A 20,928-nucleotide genomic window follows, 5' to 3' on the forward strand; every position below is an offset into this window, starting at 1 on the left:
TAAAAGCACATTTGCACCCTTCCAGGATCTTACGCATGGCTAACAATGATGCAAAAATATCAAGGCTATCTTATGCCCCCTTTTCTCTCTCCTGATTTCCTTCTTCAGTAAACTTCTGCATCCCCTATGTATCACAAGGGATTTCCTTGATCCTAGCTACTTGTACCTGAGCCATGCCTCCTCTTTCTTTTGGTCAAAGCCTCAATATCTCTTGTCATCCAGGGGTCCCTATTCCTGCCAATCTTACCCTTCACCCTCACAGGAACATACAGACCTTGAACTCTAGCTATCTCACTTTTAAAGACATCCCTCTTGCTCGAGTTCTCTTTGCCTGCAGCCAAACTACTCCAATCAACTCCTGAAAGCTCCTGCCTAACTCCATCAAAATTCACCTTGCCCCAGTTTAGAACTTGCACCTGTGGACCAGTTTTGTCCCTCTCCATAACTTTATAAAAATTAATAGAACTATGGTCACTGGTCCCAAAATGCTCCCCCACTGTCATCTCAATCACCTGTCCTGCACTAATTTCCAAGAGTAGGTCGGGCTTTGCCTCTTCCTGAGTAGGATCCTCTATATTCTGCTTGAGGAACATTTCCTGCATGCACTTAACAAATTCTACACCATCTAAGCTCTTAACACAATGGCAGCCCCAGTCGACATTAGGAAAATTAAAATCCCCTGCTCTAACAACCCCATTGCTCCTGCAAATCTTCCCAATCCCCTGCATACTTGTTCCTCTAATTCCCATTGACTGTTAGGCCACTTTTGGAATACTGTGCACAATTCTGGTCTCCCTCCTACAGAAAGGATGATTTGAAACTTGAAAGAGTTCAGAAATGTTGTCAGGGTTGGAGGGTTTGAGCTACAGAGAGGTTGTACAGGCTGGGACTGTTTTCTCTGGAACATCAGAGGCTGAGGGGTGATCTTATAGAGGTTTATAAAATCACAAGGAGTTTAGATATGGAAAATAGACAGGGTCTAATTTCCTGGGGTGAGGGAGTCCAGAACTATAGGGCATAGGTTTAGGGGGAGAGGGGAAAAGGTTTAAAAAAGACCTAAAAGGCAACTTTTTCACACAGAGGATGGTGTTTGTAAGGAATGAGCTGCCAGAGGAAGTGGTGGAGCCTGGTACAATTACAACATTTAAAAGGCTGAGTATATGAATAGGAAGGGTTCAGAGGGATATGGCATCCAAGGAACAACACATTTCAGGGGTTACAAATCTGAACCACTTAAGTGATGCTTAACCTCACTGATTTGAAGTGCTCCCTTTCCTGCCACCATCCAAGCTGGTTACTGAAATTCAGAGTTAATCAGGCAGTATTGCAGAACTTGATTACTGCTGAAAAAAATACAAACTTTCAAAGCTTTTCATCTTGCAAATATCAGGACCGTTTGCAAGAATACCAATGGAAAGGGAAAACATTTATATTGTTGACAAGCGGACTCTGGTTGTGAGGCAAAAGGGAGGACTGCAGGTGCTGGAGATTAGAGTAGAGTGTGGGGCGCTGGAAAATCACAGCAGGTCTGGCATCACTCAAGGAGCAGGAAGACCAACGTTTCGGGCAAAAGCCCTTCATCAGGAAAGGTCTGATTGTTTGGTCATTGTCACAGAGAATGCACCAGTTATATGACAACTGACCATTCAAGTTTAAGGTTTGCTAGCATTTTACAGCAGGCAGATTGACTCCAGTGTTATTGCACTGAGAAATAAACCAAAGGATGGCTGTCAGCTACTATCTAATAGGCACACCATGTGAACAGTTATTTCAATGCCTGCGAAGAATCGTGCCCTGTGCACTAATTATATGTAGCTTCCAGGATGCAAAACTGCACGACTGACAGCATCCCTCTCATTTATCTCCCCACCCAGAGGCTCCCAGCCTCATTCTTGATGAAGGGCTTTTGCCCAAAACGTCGATTTTCCTGCTCTTCGGATGCTGCCTGACCAGCTGTGCTTTTCCAGCACCACACTCTTGGCTCTCATCTCCAGCATCTAAAGTCCTCACTTTCACCTAGGTATTTTCCAGGAACAAAAATTCAGAGATCAGAACAGAAAATGTTTACTCAGTGCACCAGCACCCGGAGTGTGCTACCATGGTTTTTGTTTCTTCAGAAAGTACATCCAAATGTGATTTTAAAAGAGAACACTCGGGATCTGAGCCAACAAACAGGTGAATTTCATTAGGAAATATCAATGACCAGCAAATCGCTTACCACTGAAATATCTATTCTTCAACATTCCACATGAAGACAGCTCTAGACGTCTTTAAAATGTTAAACTTGTTGCAGTTTATCTGATCTGCTGTATTTCAGAACAATTCCTGCTGACTGTTGTGGGCTTTAGACACTGGTCAAGAGAACTTCTCCTTTAACTCCTCACTTTCTTCAGTATTTGCAATTGAATGTGATTGCATGGTGAAATGGACAACTAACACAGCAGGGTTGCTTTATAATCTTGCACCTCATAGAAACCCTCCAGCCATCCTGTCTGGACTCAACAGAATTTTTCTACCAAAAGGTACAGGTGTGAAGACTGGGTACTAATCCCTAATGTGCTGTTTCCAACACAACATATAATAAAAACACATTATAAAATCCTTTCATAAGATCAGTGCATTGAGTATAGCAGTTGGGAGGTCATGCTGCAGCTATACAGGACATTGGTTAGGTCACTGTTGGAATACTGTGTGCAATTCTGGTCTCCCTGCTACAGGAAAGATGTTGTGATCTTGGAAGGGTTCAGAAAAGATTTACAAGGATGTTGGCAAGGTTGGAGGGTTTGAGCTACAGGCAGAGGCTGAATAGGCTGGGGATATTTTCCCTGGAGTGTCAGAGGCTGAGGGATGACCTCACAGAGGTTTATGAAATCATGAGGGGCATGGATAGGGTGAATAGCCAAGGTATTTTCCCTGGGGGGGTGGGGGAGGGAGATAGCCCAAAACTACAGGGCATAGGTTTAGGGTGAGAGGGAAAGATTTAACAGGGACCTATGGGGCAACTTTTTCCACACAGAGGATGGTGCATGTATGGAATGAACTGCTAGAGGAAGTGGTGGAGGCTGTACAATTACAACATTTACAAGGCATCTGGATGACTACATGAATACGAAGAAAATCAGCTAGAAGAAAGTGGGGACGGCAGATGCTGGAGATCAGAGTCAAAAATTGTGGTGCAGGGAAAGCACTGCCGGTCAGGCAGCATCCAAGGAGCAGGAGATAGATCGATTCAATCCTTAGAAGAGTATAAACTTTGTAGGAGTATACTTAAGAGGGAAGTTAGGAGGATCAAAAAGGGGACATGAGATAGCTTTGGCAAATAGAATTAAGGAAAATCTAAAAAATGTTTAGAAATACATTAAGGATAAAAGGGTAACTAGGGAGAGAATAGAGCCCCTCAAAGATCAGCAAGTCGACCATTGTGTGGAGCCGCAGGAGATGGGGGAGATACTAAACAAGTATTTTGTATCGGTATTTACTGTGGAAAAAGGAGATAGAAGATATAGCATGTAAGGAAATAGATGGTGACATCTTGAAAAATGTCCAGATTACAGAGGAGGAAGTGCTGAATATCTTGAAACACATAAAAGTGGATAAATTCCCAGGGCCTGATCAAGTGTACCCTAGAACTATGTGGGAAGCTAGGGAAGTGATTGCTGGGCCTCTTGCTGAGATATTTGTATCATCAATAGTCACAGGTGAGGTGCCGGAAGACTGGAGATTGGCTAATGTGGTGCCACTGTTTAAGAAGGGCAGTAAAGACAAGCCAGGGAACTATAGACCAGTGAGCCTGACATCAGTGGTGGGCAAGTTGTTGGGGGGAATTCTGAGGGACAGGATGTACATGTATTTGTAAAGGCAAGGACTGATTAGGGATAGTCAACGTGGCTTTGTGCAGGAGAAATCATGTCTAACAAATTTGATTGAGTTTTTTTTGAAGTAACAACAAACAGGATTGATGAGGGCAGAATGGTGGTTGTGTCTATATGGACTTCAGTAAGGCATTCGACAAGGTTCCCCATGGGAGACTGGTTAGCAAGGTTAGATCTCATGGAATACAGGGAGAACCTGCCATTTGGATACAGAACTGGCTCAAAGGTAGAAGACAGAGGGTGGTGGTGGAGGGTTGTTTTTCAGACTGGAGGCCTGTGACCAGTGGAGTGCCACAAGGATCTGTGCTGTGTCCACTACTTTTCATCATTTATATAAATAATTTGGATGTGAGCATAAGAGGTATAGTTACAAAGTTTACAGATGATACCAAAATTGGAGGTGTAGTGAACAGCAAAGAAGGTTACCTCAGATTACAATGGGATCTTGACCAGATGGGCCATTGGGCTGAGAAGTGGCAGATGGAGTTTAATGCAGATAAATGTGAGCTGCTGCATTTTGGGAAAGCAAATCTTAGCAGGACTTACACATTTAATGGCAAGGTCCTAGGGAGTGCTGCTGAACAAAGACCTTGGAGTGCAAGTGCATAGTTCCTTGAAAGTGGAGTCACAGGTAGATAGGATAGTGAAGGCAGCGTTTGGTATTCTTTCCTTTATTGGTCAGAGTGCTGAGTGCAGGAGTTGGGAAGTCATGTTGCGGCTGTACAGGACATTAGTTAGGCCACTGTTGGAATAGTGCACGCATTTCTGATCTACCTATCAGAAAGATGTTGCGAAACTTGCAAGGGTTCAGAAAAGATTTACAAGGATTTTGCCAAGGTTGGAGGATTTGAGCTATAGGGAGAGGTTGAATCGGCTAGGGTTGTTTCCCCGGGAGCGTCGGAGACTGGGGGTGACCTTATAGAAGTTTAGAAAATCATGAGGGGCATACATAGGATAAATAGACAAGATATTTGCCCTGGAATGGGGGAGTCCAGAACTAGACAGCATAGATTTAGGGTGAGAGGGGAAAGATATAAAAGAGACCTAAGGGGCAACGTTTTCACGCTGGGGGTGGTACATGTATGGAATGACCTGCCAGAGGAAGTGGTAGAGGCTTGTACTATTGCAACATTTAAAAGGCATCTGAATGGGTATATGAATAGGAAGCGTTTGGAGGGATATGGGCCATGTGGTGGCAGGTGGGACTAGATTGGGTTGGGATATCTGATCAGCATGGACGAGTTGGACTGAAGAGTCTGTTTCCGTGCTGTACATCTCTATGACTATAATTTCAGATAACCATTACTATTTAGATAATTCCTGACAAAATTAATAAAATATCTTATTGCTCCAAGACCATGAAAACCATATTTAAAATAAATCTCCAACCAACTTAGGTTCACTAATCTCTGCTAAGAATGCAGCCAAAGTGTGGGTAATATAAATTGCCACTGACAGTTTGATTTTGGTTTTCCTTCTCCTGCAATAAAATTTCCCAAATATGACCATGAAGTAATGATCGCAGCTGAAAGTCTTGAGTGTTGACTGTAGGTGGCTTAACAACCAGGTTCACATTATCTTCTCCATGATCAAATACAGTAGCCTATCATACTTTGTATAAGCTAGCATCTTAACCTATGGAATTGACCATAGCCAAAGTCAAGCCTGAGAAAGAGGCATAACAATGTGGGAGCAAAATGAGAAAATAACATTCCTCAAGTTGATGAACACAACATCAACTTTATTTTAAATACTGCATCAAAATTCGGCGGGGCGGTGTGGACTTGTTGGGCCGAAGGGCCTGTTTCCACACTGTAAGTAATCTAATCTAATCTAATCTAAAAATGTAATCATGCTGAAAGACATCGATAGGTAAAGCTGCATAAGAAGGCCAATCATTTATTTGCTTGGGTAGGCCTCAGGGTTGGATATATGGCATTAATCATTTCTCAACATTGGATATTTTCTCCTAAGACACGAATGGTCACAGCACAACAATCTTGACAAATGTGTGTCGGAATTAGTAATTCTACCACAGCGTGACAACATTTCAGCTTTTATGTCAAAGTTCATAAATATGTACTATGATAATCAATGATTGCGGTTCAAAACAAATAGAATTGGTAGTGGAATGCTGGAACATCCTGAAATTGGGCAAAGTTTAAAAAAAGTTTAATTCTACAGTGTTTAATTAGGTGACTTGATCCTTTAGTTACACTTGCTGCAGACAAGCATTACTGCAAAAATACATGAAGTACATAATCAAATCCAGTTATCATCTCAAGGAACTTGATACTAAAATTTCTTCCACTTGTACTGAGCTATAAACATGTTAAAAAACAAAATAATCTCAGTTCAAAAATGCTATAAAAGTGGAAAGAAAACGACCCAATTTACTAAGCCAGAAATCATGTTAATATCGGTAAATCTCAACAGGTCATATTCTGGTACAGTTGTTTGTAGGCTCAAAAAGGTATAACAGAAGGCTAAAGCCAATTTTGCACCATTGTACAAACATAATTTGTACCAGTTTAACTAAACTATTCTGACATCACAGGTCACCACAGGTTTTCCTTAACTGTGGAATAAACACTTTGGACAAAATCAAACTTCATCTCTTTTAGCATGAATTTAGCCCATGTTTGATAATCCAGAAGTGTTAAGGTACATACTTTCACCACTAAATTTTCTGCTACTACTGATTTAAAAGTGCAATGTTAGTCATTTTCTCATGAAAGAAAGCCGCACTGTCTACTTTTAGGAGCAAATTACACATTCTGAACCTTAGATAATATTTTTGGCAAACTAAAACACACAATAAGCACCTTGTTAAAGTCATGTAATGATTCAAACCGTTTCACTGAATGATTTACTTATAGACGCAGTAACTGTTGTGCAGACAACACAGCAGATAAACCCAAGTCCAGCAAGCAGCAAAGAGATAAATGACACATCTGTGTGGCATTGGGTAAGGGACAAACGCTGGCAGGATAAAGAGGAACTTTATGCTTCGAATAATATTAATATAGACTTGAATATGTTTAACGTCATGCCTGAAGGATAACACACTCATCAATTTGTCAATTCAAATTCTAAAGCAAAATGGTCTTTAACCTAGAGGAAAGTTGCTCTTAAATTTCCATTCAACAGGAAAATTAGTGATCTGCACGGCTCCAGCAGAACCTCCTATCAGCTGTGACAATACTATGGCTGAAAGAGGTGTATTTCATCCTTCCTTTTGAAATGAAGAAAGGTTGAGACAGAGATGTCGAGCAGTCATAGAATCACAGAAACCTAAAAGTGCGGAAGCAGACCATTTAGCCCACTGGGTTCACACTGACGCTCCACAGAGCATCCCACCCAGACCCACACTATCCCTGTAAACCCGGCAATTGCCATGGGTAACCCACCTAGCCTGCACATCCCTAGACACTATGGGCAATTTAGCATGACCAATCCACCTAACCTGCACATCTATGGACTGTGAGAGGAAACCGAAGCACTCTGAGGAAACCCACTCAGACACGGAGAGAATGTGCAAACTCCACACAGTCACCTGAGGGTAGAATTGAACCTGAATCCCTGGTCCTCTGAGGTAGCAGTGCTAACCACTGAGACACCCCAAAAATCTGCTCAAGATTAAATAATAGGTAAACTGTCAAAACAAATACACAGGTACAGATGAATGCTAATAATTTGTTAGTCCATTCAGTATTCTAACAGCAGTAGGGTGGAAACTGTTTCAAAAGCAGCTGGTGCATGTGTTCAGGCTTCAGACCTCAAAATATTATAATTTTGAGGATTTGGGTTTTTTTTTCCCAAGTCACAACAACAGAAGCAGTCTGAATGGGTAGGGTCAAGTTCCCACAGAACCAGGACTTTTAGCCTTAGCTTTCTGCAGTTGCTGAGATCTTGAAGCTGGATGTGAAAGCTATTTTGCCTCTCTGTTGCAGCTAAAAGCTGGGGCTCTCTTCCTACTGCTGGAATTGCACGGGAGAGAATCTATCTTACTGAATTTGCCTTTGCCAAGGGTGCGTTTATGGAATGACACCAAGAACAGCTACGTAAGAATCCTACTCACTGACTACAGTTCAGCCTTCAACACTTTCATCCCCTCGAGACTGTTTACTGAACTTAGTGATCTTGGACGAAGCCCCACTGTCTGCATCTGGATCCTCAGCTTCCTGACCCACAGGCCACTATCACTGAAGACTGGGGACAAGATTTCATCCTCACTAACACTCAACACTGGAGCACACCACCCCCCCCCCCCCCCAAGGGATGTGTAAATCAGTTCCCTACTGTACTCACTGTATACCCATGACAGCGTCACCAAATAACAGACTAATGCCATTTACAAATTCGCTGATGACACCAAAGTTGGTCGAATCTCAGATAGCGACAAAACAGACTACCGATGGGACGTGAAAGACCTGTGTCAAGCTCCTGGGAGTGGTCATCCACAACAAGCTTTCTTGGACTCTTCATGTGGACGCACTGGTTACAAAGGCCCAACAACGTCTCTTCTTCCTCAGGTAGCTGAGAAAATTTGGCATGACTGCAAATACCCTTGCCAACTTTTATAGGTGCACCATCAAGAGCATTCTGTTAGGATGTATCACTACCTGGTATGGCAACTGTACCATTCGAGATCGGAGACGGTTACAAAAAGTGGTGAACTCGGACCAGAAAATCACAAAGGCCAACCTCCCAACTATAGAGTCCATCTAACAGGCCCACTATCAAGGAAAGGCTGCGAGCATTCTGAAAGATCCATCCCACCCTGGCAATGCTTTTCTACTTCCTCTACCATCAGGGAGAAGATACAGAAGCCTGAACACATGCACCAGTTGGTTTTGAAACAGTTTCTACCCTACTGCTGTTAGAATGGACTAACAAATTATTAGCATTCATCTGTACCGGTGTCTTTGTTTTGACAATTTACCTATTATTTATTTATCTATGCTATTTAGCCATGTCATCTGCCTGCATTGCTCACAAGACAAAGCTTTTCACTGTGCCTCGGTACACGTGACAATAAATTCAATTCAATGTTACTATGTTGGAATAGTTTATTTGTAATAGTTAATATATGTTATTTTAAGCATTTTGATAGAGTTACAATTAAGCCAATTCTTTTCTTTATTTTTATTTTGTCTGTATTTTAATTATGAGTAAAGTATGTTTTGTTTCAGGCCTGGTAGTTTTACCAATCAAATTGCATCTGGAACGCAACACCTTACACTTACCTTTAAAATCAGAGAAAGTTAGGGTTTGTCCATCATCTTAATATATTTTGAGGGAGTTTGATCTGGTCCATAACACAGGATTTTTAGTTGCTAATTCTGTGCCAATGAGGTCAATTTCTTTAATACTGAAAAGAAAATCTTCTGACACCTTAAGGTGGAATCCCTGAATCCTCTTCACAATTTAACTGGCACTTGCACTGTACCATAGATATGCAATCAGATATGAAAATTGTCAGAAATAAAGGCGACAGGATAAAAGATCAAAAGCTTGGTTAATGAAGTATATTTTAATGAGTCACCTCAAGGAGAGAGAAGGGTGAACAGGATTGAAGGAGGATTTCCAGAGCTTAGTGCATAATGGCTCTTCACAATGGCATGAAGGAAATCACTGACACGCAAGTAGCCAGAATTATTATAATCCACAGATTGCTGGTATTTTAGTTTTAAAGCTGAATACTTTCTCCTTCAGATTATATTAAAATCTGTGCCTCTGGAATGAACTTCCTACTTACTTTGTCATGCTCAGATCGACATTTAAGATTCCCACCTCCATTTCCACAGCAACACCTCGATTTCTCTTTTCACTACTTTCTTTCACTTTAAATCCTGTTTGTCATGTGTTCACCAATTTAATATTCCCGATTTCTTTCCCTTCCTATTACTCCCAGTCATTCAATACATAAATTAAATTATCTGTAACATTTCCACCACTAATTTCTTTTGGATTCTACAACGGGATACAGTGGAACAATAATATACATCAATTTTTCACATTTCGCTATGTCATCTTTAAGCAATTGAATAATTGAACCCAACTTGGAAATAGTATGATTTTATTTTAATCAATTAACATAAATACAGCACAGAATATCAGTTATACTTGCACACACTTTACTCAGACAGACTGCAATGAAATAACATAATAAAGTACTGCTCCAGCTATTCAATGTCATAGCTTAAATTACATCAGCAGCAAATGGCCTTGCAAACTTAAAGGAGCATATTTTCCACACATTTATTTGATCACACAGGATCAAGTGAAACATGCTGGCAGACAGAACACAAAAGGTAGTGAATGTAACATGATTTAACTATTTGATCCATTTAGACCCTTGTAACAAGGTCATAGAAATGTACAGTACAGAAATAGATCTTTTGGTCCAATTCGTCCATGCTGACCAAACATCCTAAATTAATTATGTCCCATTTGCCAACACTTAGCAGTGGACGTGATCTAAATGAACTTCAATAAGGCATTCTACAATGTTCCTCATGGAAGACTGGCTAGCAAGGTTAGATCATGGAATACAGGGAGAACTAGCCATTTAGATATAGACTTGCTCTAAGGTAGAAGACAGAAGGTTGCTTTTCAGACTGAAGGCCTGTGACCAGTGGTGTGCCACAAGGATCAGTGCTGGGTCCAATACTTTTCGTCATTTATATAAATGATTTAGACATGAACATAGGAGATAGAGTTATTAGATTTGCAGATGACACCAAAATTGAAGGTGTAGTGGACAGTGAAGGTTACCTCAGGGTACAATGGGATCTTAATCAGATGGGCCAATGTGCTGAAAAGAGGCAGATGGAGTTTAATTTAGATAAATTTGAGGTGCTGCATTTTAGAAAGGCAAATCAGGACAGGACTTAATGGTAAAGTCCTGGGGAATGTTGCTGAACAGACTCCTTAGAGTTCAGGTTCATAGTTCCTCGAAACTGGATAGGATAGTGAAGGCAGCATTTGGTATGCTTTCCTTTATCGGGCAGAGTATTAAGAATAGGAGTTAGGAGGTCATGTTGCACCTGTACAGAAGATTGGTTGGGTAAAAACAATGACTGCAGATGCTGGAAACCAGATTCTGGATTAGTGGTGCTGAAAGAGCACAGCAGTTCAGGCAGCATCCGAGGAGCAGTAAAATCGACGTTTCTGGCAAAAGCCCTTCATCAGGAATACAGGCAGAGAACCTGAAGCGTGGAGAGATAAGTGAGAGGAGGGTGGGGGTGGGGATAAAGTAGTGTTAGAGTACAAGAGGTGAATGGGGGAGGGGACGAAGTTGATAGGTCGGGGGGGGGGGGGGGGGGGGAAGAGGAGGGTGGAGTGGATAGGTGGAAAAGAAGATAGGCAGGTAGGACAAGTCAGGACAAATCATGGGGACAGTGCTGAGCTGGAAGTTTGGAACTGGGGTGAGGTGGGGGTGTGGGGGTGAGGGGAAATGAGGAAACTGTTGAAGTCCACATTGATGCCCTGGGGTTGAAGTGTTCTGAGGCATTCTTCCTCCAGGCGTCTTGTGGTGAGGGAGCAGCGGTGAAGGAGGCCCAGGACCTCCATGTCCTCGGAAGGGGAAAATGAGGAAACTGTTGAAGTCCACATTGATGCCAGTCCTGATTGTCCTACCTGCCTATCTTCTTTTCCACCTATCCACTCCACCCTCCCCCCTCCAACCTATCACCTTCATCCCCTCCCCCACTCACCTATTGTACTCTACACTACCTTCTCCTCACCCCCACCCTCCTCTCACTTATCCCTCCAACCTTCAGGCTCTCTGCCTATATTACTGATGAAGGGCTTTTGCCCGAAACGTCGATTTTACTGCTCCTCGGATGCTCCCTGAACTGCTATGCTCTTCCAGGAGATTGGTCGGGCCACTTTTGGAATATTGTGTGCAATTTTGATCTCCCTGCTATAGGAAGGATGTTGTGAAACTTGAAAGTGTTCAGAAAAGATTTACAAGGATGTTGCCAGGGTTAGAGGATTTAAGCTATAGGGAGAGGCTGGAGCGGTTTTCCCTGGAGCAGAGGTTGAGGAGTCTCATTATAGAGGTTTATAAAATCACGAGGATTGTGGATAGTATAAATAGACAAGGTATTTTCCAAAGGGGGTGGAGGGGGAAATAAAAAGAGTCCAGAACTGGAGGGCATAGGTTTAGGGTGAGAGGGGAAAGATTTAAAGGGACCGAAGGGACAACTTTTCCATACACTGGGTGATGCATGTGTGGAATGAGCTGCCAGAGGAAGTAGAGGCAAGTACAATTATAACATTTAAAAGGCATTTGGATGGGTAGATGAACAGGAAGGGTTCAGAAGTGCGACATTAACGTATCATTCTTTACTAGCATTGTAACTCTAGCCATGAATGAAATCATAAGCCACAAGTTTTAAAGAATGTGAACCTGTCTGATGGATCTGTAATCTAAAATAAAGTTACATCCAAAAACTATTCATAAACTAAGAAATTATTTGCAATGTTCAGAAAATATGAAATTGCTATCACTTGCTTCTTTTAATCGGAAAGAAATTTAACTTTTGATCAATCATTGAAAGGAGAAAGTGAGGACTGCAGATGCTGGAGTGCCACCATCCTAAAACAAACATTGCCTCCTTCCACCACACAATTGCAGCCATGACCCTTAATTTCATTCTCTTATCTGCTACAAGCTGTATCATCGCCAATACTCAAGTTAATAAGTGTGGTAACCAGACAAATGACTGGCAGATGTATTGATTTATTTCTTCATCATCATTTTCATTCCAAAGCTTTAGAATGAACTGGTTTAAAAATGTTTGGTCGACTACAGTTTTATGGCCACTAATCCTGGAAATATTAGGCAATGAGATCAGATTGTAATTTTCTCCAAATATATTTGTAAATAAATATTGATTAATCAAATCTGATCAAGCCCAGCCAAGTCCCAGGACCTAGTCAATATTGAAAACACAAATTATCTTGTATTTGTAATACAAAAGATCCTTATTTCCCCCCATGAAACACAAAAACTATTGGAAGTCTTGCTAAGTAGCCTTGAGTATTGGATATGTCTTTTGTGTTTAGGTCCTAACAAAGTAATAATTGCCACTCAGTCAATGAGTATTATTTTAATCTTAGTTAATTTTGACATTCAATGTTTTAGTGCTTAACATCTGCTAACGTTTAGGAAAAAAAACAACAATTTGCCTTGCATTGTGAAGAAGCAGTGGTTAGGAAAAAGTTACAGAATTATTGTCTTATTAGTTCATGGGGGTTTCTTTACTCTTCATTCCCTAGCTGAGTCCATCTTTCAGATCAAACATTAAACATTACATCTGTTTTCTTAGGCAGGATGTAAAAGATATCAAGGTATTGTTTTTAAGAACAAGAAAGTGTAACCTAATGTCTTGATCAATACTTATCCTGCAATCAACACTGCTACAAAAAATTGTGTGTCTAGCTATTGTCATTTCATTATTTGTAGGATCTTCCCATGAGCACTATAGCTTCTGTATTTCCTACAGCACACTTTGATTTGAGGAGCTCTTTAACAGAAAAGAACCAAAAGAGGACAGGATGGTACTTAATGAGTAGAGGCATTTGAATATTAGCAGGACTTTAAATTCAAGTTGGATAAAATGGGAGCACTTCGAACTATGTTAGCTTTGAGTCAATGAGTTGACTGGCAAAAATTTGAAATAGAGAGCAAGAATTACTCAGATATGATCAACAGTTACTACAAAGTAGTGGAGTTTTATGGAGTGTGGAGAAGCAGAAGCTTTTAAAGGAAAAACAAGGTCTTAGGGGAATGAAATGAGTAGATGAGAGCATTAGAAGAGGAAACTGGAACAGAATGAAGGATGACACCATACCTGAATTGAAAGGTAGAAATAACAATGGAGGGTTAGTAAAAGTTCAGTCCTAATTTGAACAGGAAGCCAGGGTTTTCCATAGCAATTGACATTGCAGAGGGACACAGTAACAAGAGACTGGGAGTTTCAGAATAAAATGTTAATCTTTTCCAGAGGAGGGGCATAAAAATCTCCTGAGGTGCTATTTCAGTATTTATCCCTCAAACATTACCAAAACATTATCTGGTCATTTGTCTTCTATGTGGGAGCTTCCAAGCACAACCTGGTGGCTGCCTTGTCTACAATCACAACAGTCACCGGAATAAAAAATTAACTGATTGATGAAAAGGAGATCAGGGAGCTCTTTTAAAAAGTCACAAAAAATGCAATATAAATGTAAATCTTCGATGGTGAACATTACACAGTTTCTAATTGAAGTAAGGTTATAGTTGAAAGAAATTCAGACAGGTAACATGAAAGGAGATGGTTGTGTGGTCAAAGAATATGGTGGAGAGGTCTAATCAACCTGATTCTAACAATCAGGATGGTACCACAAAGATGTAGCATGAAATGAGGTACAGGAAGGAATAGAGAAAGAAGAGAAATAGGCCACTTAGTTCCTCGAGACAGAGCTGAATATGTGGTAAAGGCAAAGAAGGCATTGTTAAATTTACTGGTTGGAAGTAAAGGTAAAGCCACCGTAGTCTTGCGACACCACAGGGTGACTCACTCATTAGAGAGACAACTGATTGTTGGTTTAACTGGAAGGCCACCATGCCTCAGATGAGAGGGGAGATTGGGAAGGACAGTCCGGCATGGTGATCTCAGACAAGGCAGGAATTGAACCCATGTCACTGGCATCACAAACCTGCCAACCTTCCGTCTGAGCTAACTGGCCCATATTGGCTATACTGGGACAGGTAAAAACGAAAAAATAGAAAGCTTGATGCAACAAATAACAGAGTTGGAAAGTGTGATCAAGTCTGTTAAAAGCCTTGATGAGAACAAGGAGAGATTTGTGTCAGGCACAAAGCACACAACTTGTGAATCACATTCAGACCATCACAGTACCACAGTAGAAAGAGAGAACATAACGGAATTATCCAATTTTGTAATGTGGGCTAGGTGATGATGCATTCAAGGATCTTTAGACAAGAAAGAGAGAGGTTAGAATCAAAAGTTATTGTAAAACCCAAACCTGCCAAAGGAAAAGATATTTGGAAGGATCAGAATTGAACAGACAACAAGGCAGAAAGAATAAAAGACTGTTGGGAGGGAGAGAAAGGAGAGGGAGAAACCAGCGATAATGAATTACCACAGAGATGAGTGACAGATGAAGACTGAAAGCATGCATGCAGATGCATCTGCTACATCGCCCCATCCATCTTATCCACAAAAGCCAGAAGTTAACTTCATTGAATCCCTACAGTTTGGAAGCAGGCCATTTGGCCCATCGTGTCCACACTAACTCTTTAAAGAGCACCCCACCCAGATCCACCTCCCTATCTTTTACCTTTAACCCTGCATTTCCTATAGTTAATCCATTGAGCCTGCACCTCCATGGACACGATGAGCAATTTAGCTTGGCCAAACCACTTAACCTGCACATCTTTGGACTGTGGGAAGAAATCAGAGCACCCAGAGGAAACCCACGCAGACACGGGAGAATGTGCAAACTCCACACAGACAGTCACCAGAATCGAACCCGGGTACTGGTGCTGTGAGGCAGCAGTGCTCACCACTGAGCCACCGTGCCAACTTACTTCTTCCTTCCATCCTAAATCAATTCTTTCTGTAGCTCCGTGCTCATCACCTTCCATGTTCTCTCTAAGAATGTCTTGTGCAAGGGATCCACTCCTGCCTTTTATCCCATTACCAGAACTATTCACCTCACTCAGCACTCAATACACATACTGTCACCTCAAAAACAAAATTGTTTTTCTCTTCTCAAAAAAAAGATTTTCCAAACCACCATCCTTTCAAGAGGCTCTCCTTCTTCGAACTACCTTTCCCCTCCAAATATGTGGAACACATAGCCTAAATATATGCCCATCTTTCCCACAACTCCAAGTTTGAACCTTCATTTCTATAGTACCTTCCCAATTTATGACACCACAAAGTGTTTAGCCAATTAAGTACTTTTAAAATGTAGTCACTGTTCGAGGAAATGCAACAGCCAATTTTGCAAACAGCGAGGTCTCAAAAACAGCAATAAGATAATGATCAGATAAAGTGTTGAGAGTTGTTGTTTAAAAGACAAATATTGATCAGGATACTGTTGAAGTCATGCTTACTAGTCTCAAAAATAAAGTAAAGTAATATACACTTTTTTTAATATACACTTGAAAGGAAAGAGGCAACCAATTTAACATTGGCCAAAAAAAAAACCTTCAACAACACAGCACTCTCTTAGTACTGCACAAGTAGATTAGTTTTACTCAAATTTTCTGGACGGGGGAACAAATCAAGAGCAAGATTATCAAATTAGAGCTGTAACATAATTTTAGACATAATTCATAGAGACAAATGACATCCTCTGCAACCATATCCCAGTTTTCTTTTGCATTCATGTCTACTGCTTTTGACATGATTGAACACTTTCTCTCAATAACACCTCTCTTGTATTCTCCAACTTATTGGGAATTCCTATTTGTAACTTTCTAACTCCATCAATTATTATTCATTTTTCCCCATTTACAATTTACAAACAGAAGACAAACACAGACAGTAGCATAGCATCTTAACTAGTGTGGTGGTTTGGTTGATGTAATTCAGCAGACAGAGAGACCTTAATTTCTCTTCTGCACAGTGCAGCATTACAACAGGAGTAACTTTACGTAGAAGATAAATAAACCAGCATTCTCTTTCCTTTAATTTCCCTCCAAAACAACATTAAGCTTATAAAGGGGGCTGGGGATTAAAAGGAGCCAACAGAAAAGAGTTGCCAATAAAGCTGAAAGATAGAAACTTCTGAATTTTTGACATTAATTTTGGTTCATCTCTCAGCCGCACTTGAATGCATATTCTTGGTGTCAAATATATTAAATGTACAAGCCAGTCTCAAATGCAAGTACGAAATAAGTCATTTGTCTCAAACATTTACACAATACATGGCTGTACTATATAATTCAGGAAGTCATTGATAATTTCGTTCAGAAGTGCTTCCTATAATTAGTCCTGATGTTATCGTTAATAAATTCTTAGCTTTGTCTTTGCTTGCAATGAGGTTTACTTAAAAATGGTGACTCAGATGAAACTTGTCTATTCCACTTGGTATTATCTAAAAATCCTTTCATGTGCACTCTCGACAACAATTAAACATTTTGTCCCCAGTCCTCATAATTGGACACAATGGTGATACTTGGAATCAGATTTTGATTTTTCTCTACACTATCAGCAAAGTCAGGATATTTCTGTGACTAAGTGACAGCAGTGAAGACAGTATTCAAATGCAAACTAGTCCAAATACTTGGAGTCAGAGTCATACAGCATGGAAACAGCCTCTACAGTCCAACCAGTCCATGCCAACCATGATCCCAAACTAAATTAGTCCCGCTTGCCTGCGTTTGGCCCACATCCCTCCGAACATTTCTTATTCATGTACTTATCTCAATGCCTTTTAAACATTTAACCTGCATCCACCACTTCCTCTGGAAGTTCATTCTGCATACTAATCATGCTGCATAAAACAAAATGCCCCTTGTAATTTTTTAAAATCCTTCTCTTCTCACCTTAAAAATTTGCCTCCTTGTCTTGAAATCCCTAACCCGAGCGAAAGGACACCTTATCATTTTAAAGACCTCTACAAGGTCACCTCTCAACCTCTTACACTCCAGTGAATAAGGTCCCAACCTATCCAGCCTCTTTTTGTAACTCAAACCCTCTATTTCCAGAAATATCTTGATAAATCTCTTCTAAACCCTCTCCACCTTAATAATCTCCTTCCTGTAACAGAGAAACCAGACTGAACACAACACTCCACAAGAGGCCTCACCAAAGTCCTGTACAACCTCAACATAACATCCCAAATACTTTACTCAAAGGTTTGAGCAATGAGGGCAAGTGTTCGCAACATTGCATTATAACAATCAAGAAAATATCTAAATCTGATAGAGTGTATTTCTCACTCCCACGATTGCTTCAGCTTCTTACCTAGTGAACAACATTCATGGATCCTGAACCAGAAGATACCAATACTAGGTGATTGGCAAAAGTAATAATATGAAAGACAAACTGAATGCACTGCCTGAGTGTGTCGTGGAGATAGACGCAATCCAGGCATTCAAAGTTTTCTGAAGAGAAAATTTTTTGCAAGTTTATGCGAAAAAGCAGGGAGCAAGACTGGTTGAAATGCTTCCTGCAGCAAGCCACAATGGACACGACAGGCCAAATAGCCTCCTTTTGCGTTTCGGCTTTTCTAGTATTCTACAAATGCCTTTCCCATTATTTCTCCAATGCCTCAGCTCAGCTGCGACTTTCTGAAAGTAGCTGGGTAAACGCAAAATAATACAGATGCTGAAAATCTGCAACAAACACAGAATGCTGGAGAAACTCAACAAGTCTAGCAGCACCTGTCAGATTGTTAAGTGCCATACTGGATACCAAATGTTAACTCTTCCTCGCTCCATAGATGCTGCTGAGTTTCTCCAGCATTCTTGGTTCTTGTTTTAAAAAGTACTTCTGGTCAATCTCTTATTTTCCAACCTCCATAATCTTGAAGTCACCCAAAACCCTAGTAACTCTGTCCTAACTCACACCTAGCCCCAATCACAACATCACTCCAATGCTACCTAATTTACATTTGCTCCTGGTTAAGCAATGTAGATTCTAAATTACCAGCTACCATTTTATTCTCCCCTGAAGTCTTGCCTCCACCCTGCAACTAAAATCCTGGACACTTATAAATTGTTAGCACAATGATCAACAAGCAGATGGCTGAGACAAACTAGTTGGTATTGTCAGAAAACGATTGACGGCCTATTGTAACATACTGGTAGTGTTTCTACCTCCTGGGCCAGGTCTGGGCTCAGACGTGTTACAACATATTCAAATAGATTAACTCAAAATAATGGAATTTAAAGAAAAGCCGAGGAAAACTTTCTTTCATTATGGTGGTGGGAGTCTTCAATTTATTGCCTGAACCGGAGGGTAGAGGCAGAAACCCTCACTGTATTTATAAAATACCAAGTACAATAAGCTGCTGGGGTGTGGGCCAAAAATGAGTGGGGTATTAAACTGAATAAGATTTTTCTTGTCATTATGGGAACAATAAACAAAGTGTCTGTGTTACATTTTTGGCAACATTGCCAAGGTATCAGAAATGCCTCATCTTTTATTTTAATATAATCTAACATCTTGTGATAGTTCAAAGCAATTGACTTGTGAAGTTAACTGGTAAGTCTAACTGCATTAAAGCCGGATTGAGATAGAGAAGAGGGACGGCTAATGGAAAGACTGGGAGTGAAGGAGGCGGGGGGAGGGAAGTGAAGGAGGTGGGGAGAAAGACAAAGGGTGGTGAGAGACAATAGGAAGGATGGCAGTGTGGGAGACAGTGGTGGGGGTGAGAAAACAGCCACAGAGGGATGGGGGGGAGAAGAGATAAGGGAGTACCACAGGAAGGTGGATGGGGGGGAGATTGAGGGAGTACCACAGGAAGGTGGATGGGGGGGAAAGTGAGGGAGTACCACAGGAAGGTGGATGGGGGGGAAATTGAGGGAGTACCACAGGAAGGTGGATGGGGGGGAAATTGAGGGAGTACCACAGGAAGGTGGATGGGGGGAAATTTAGGGAGTACCACAGGAAGGTGGATGGGGGGGGTGGGGGAGAGGAGGAGATTAGGAAGACCACGGGAGGGATGGGGCTTGGGCGGGGAGAGGAGGCGGGGTCTAGGGGAGAGGAGGCGGGGTCTAGGGGAGAGGAGGCGGGGTCTAGGGGAGAGGAGGCGGGGTCTAGGGGAGAGGAGGCGGGGTCTAGGGGAGAGGAGGCGGGGTCTAGGGGAGAGGAGGCGGGGTCTAGGGGAGAGGAGGCGGGGTCTAGGGGAGAGGAGGCGGGGTCTAGGGGAGAGGAGGCGGGGTCTAGGGGAGAGGAGGCGGGGTCGAGGCACGTGCACAGGGCCTGGTCACGGGATTCACGCGGGCTGCTCCCAGTGAGAGCGCAGGCCCAGGCCGCTGAAGGCTCGGGCCTTCCGTCTAACAGCACTTCCTGCTCACATACACAAACAGCTTTATTCACGTCAGCCCCCGAGGATCGGTTGTTTCTTAATTTACTGTTTAGCCGGTTTGTGTTCAGGGTGGGGGGCCGCTTTCGTTCACCCACCCGCCGATCCACAGAAACCAGGCGGTAGTAATCGAGTGAGGAACAGCAGCACAGAGCCAGGCCTGTGCAATCGAGACCAGAGTGCCAGCTGAGCATCAGGCAACGTCACTAAAATAGACAACACCAACGGATCGCCGAGCGTACCGTTCAGCTCTTATAACCAGCACCAGGGTTAAACCAGCTGCTTAATCACTTCACCATTCACTCACTTCCTTCAGACCACTCAACTTTAGTTCTCAATGATTTTCACTCTGATCTCAACTACACCCCTCCCCCTAAACGATTCCCTTCTTGGGAAACCTGTGGTGCAGTGGTAGCATCCCTACCCCTGGACTGGGTGGCCCAGGTTCAAGTACTGCCCTCCCCCCTCTGTTCCAGAGGTGTTTAACAACATCTCTGAACAGGTTAATTAGAAAAATAGGTTACATTTTTAAAATAAAAAGGTCCCTTTGGGAGTTCAACCGTAATTCCATTTACCTCTCATATGAACAAGGAATATCCCAGGACAGCATTCCTCCTTCAAAAGAAAAAAAATCACATGGTTAACTTCTTTAAAGGCAAGGTACAAAGGGTGCTGGAAGCCTGTAAACAAACAGAATGCTGGAGAAACTCAACAGGTCGAGCAACATCTATGGAGAAAAAAAAATCAGTTAACGGACATGTCCAATATGACTTCATCAGCATTGTTCTGAAGAGGAGTAATACCAGACTGGAAATGTTAACTCTGTTCCTTTCTCCACAGATGTTGCCAGACCTGCTGAATATCTCAAGCACTCTGTGTGTTGGTTAGTTTATTTCTCTAAGGAGGAATCTCGAACCAAGGGCACATTTAAAAACAAGAGTTTATTTCTTAGCCAAGGGTCGTGAAACTTTAGAATTCTCCACCCAGCCTCTGC

General features: G+C 41.8%; 1 protein-coding gene across 4 annotated transcripts in view; it reads right to left on the reverse strand.

Moving 5' to 3' along the window:
• Positions 1–20,928, reverse strand: part of LOC140493477 (activating molecule in BECN1-regulated autophagy protein 1-like) — a 389,583-nt gene that overhangs the window by 357,937 nt on the left and 10,718 nt on the right. For 2 of the 4 annotated variants that reach the window (XM_072591950.1, XM_072591951.1), the window contains exon 2: positions 20,510–20,549. The exons of the other annotated variants lie outside the window; for them this stretch is intronic. The gene's annotated coding sequence lies outside the window, so the exon portion shown is untranslated. The remainder of the gene's footprint in view (positions 1–20,509; positions 20,550–20,928) is intronic. 4 annotated transcript variants of the gene reach the window in all.

Source organism: Chiloscyllium punctatum, chromosome 22 (assembly GCF_047496795.1).
Source record: "Chiloscyllium punctatum isolate Juve2018m chromosome 22, sChiPun1.3, whole genome shotgun sequence".
NCBI lineage: Eukaryota > Metazoa > Chordata > Chondrichthyes > Orectolobiformes > Hemiscylliidae > Chiloscyllium > Chiloscyllium punctatum.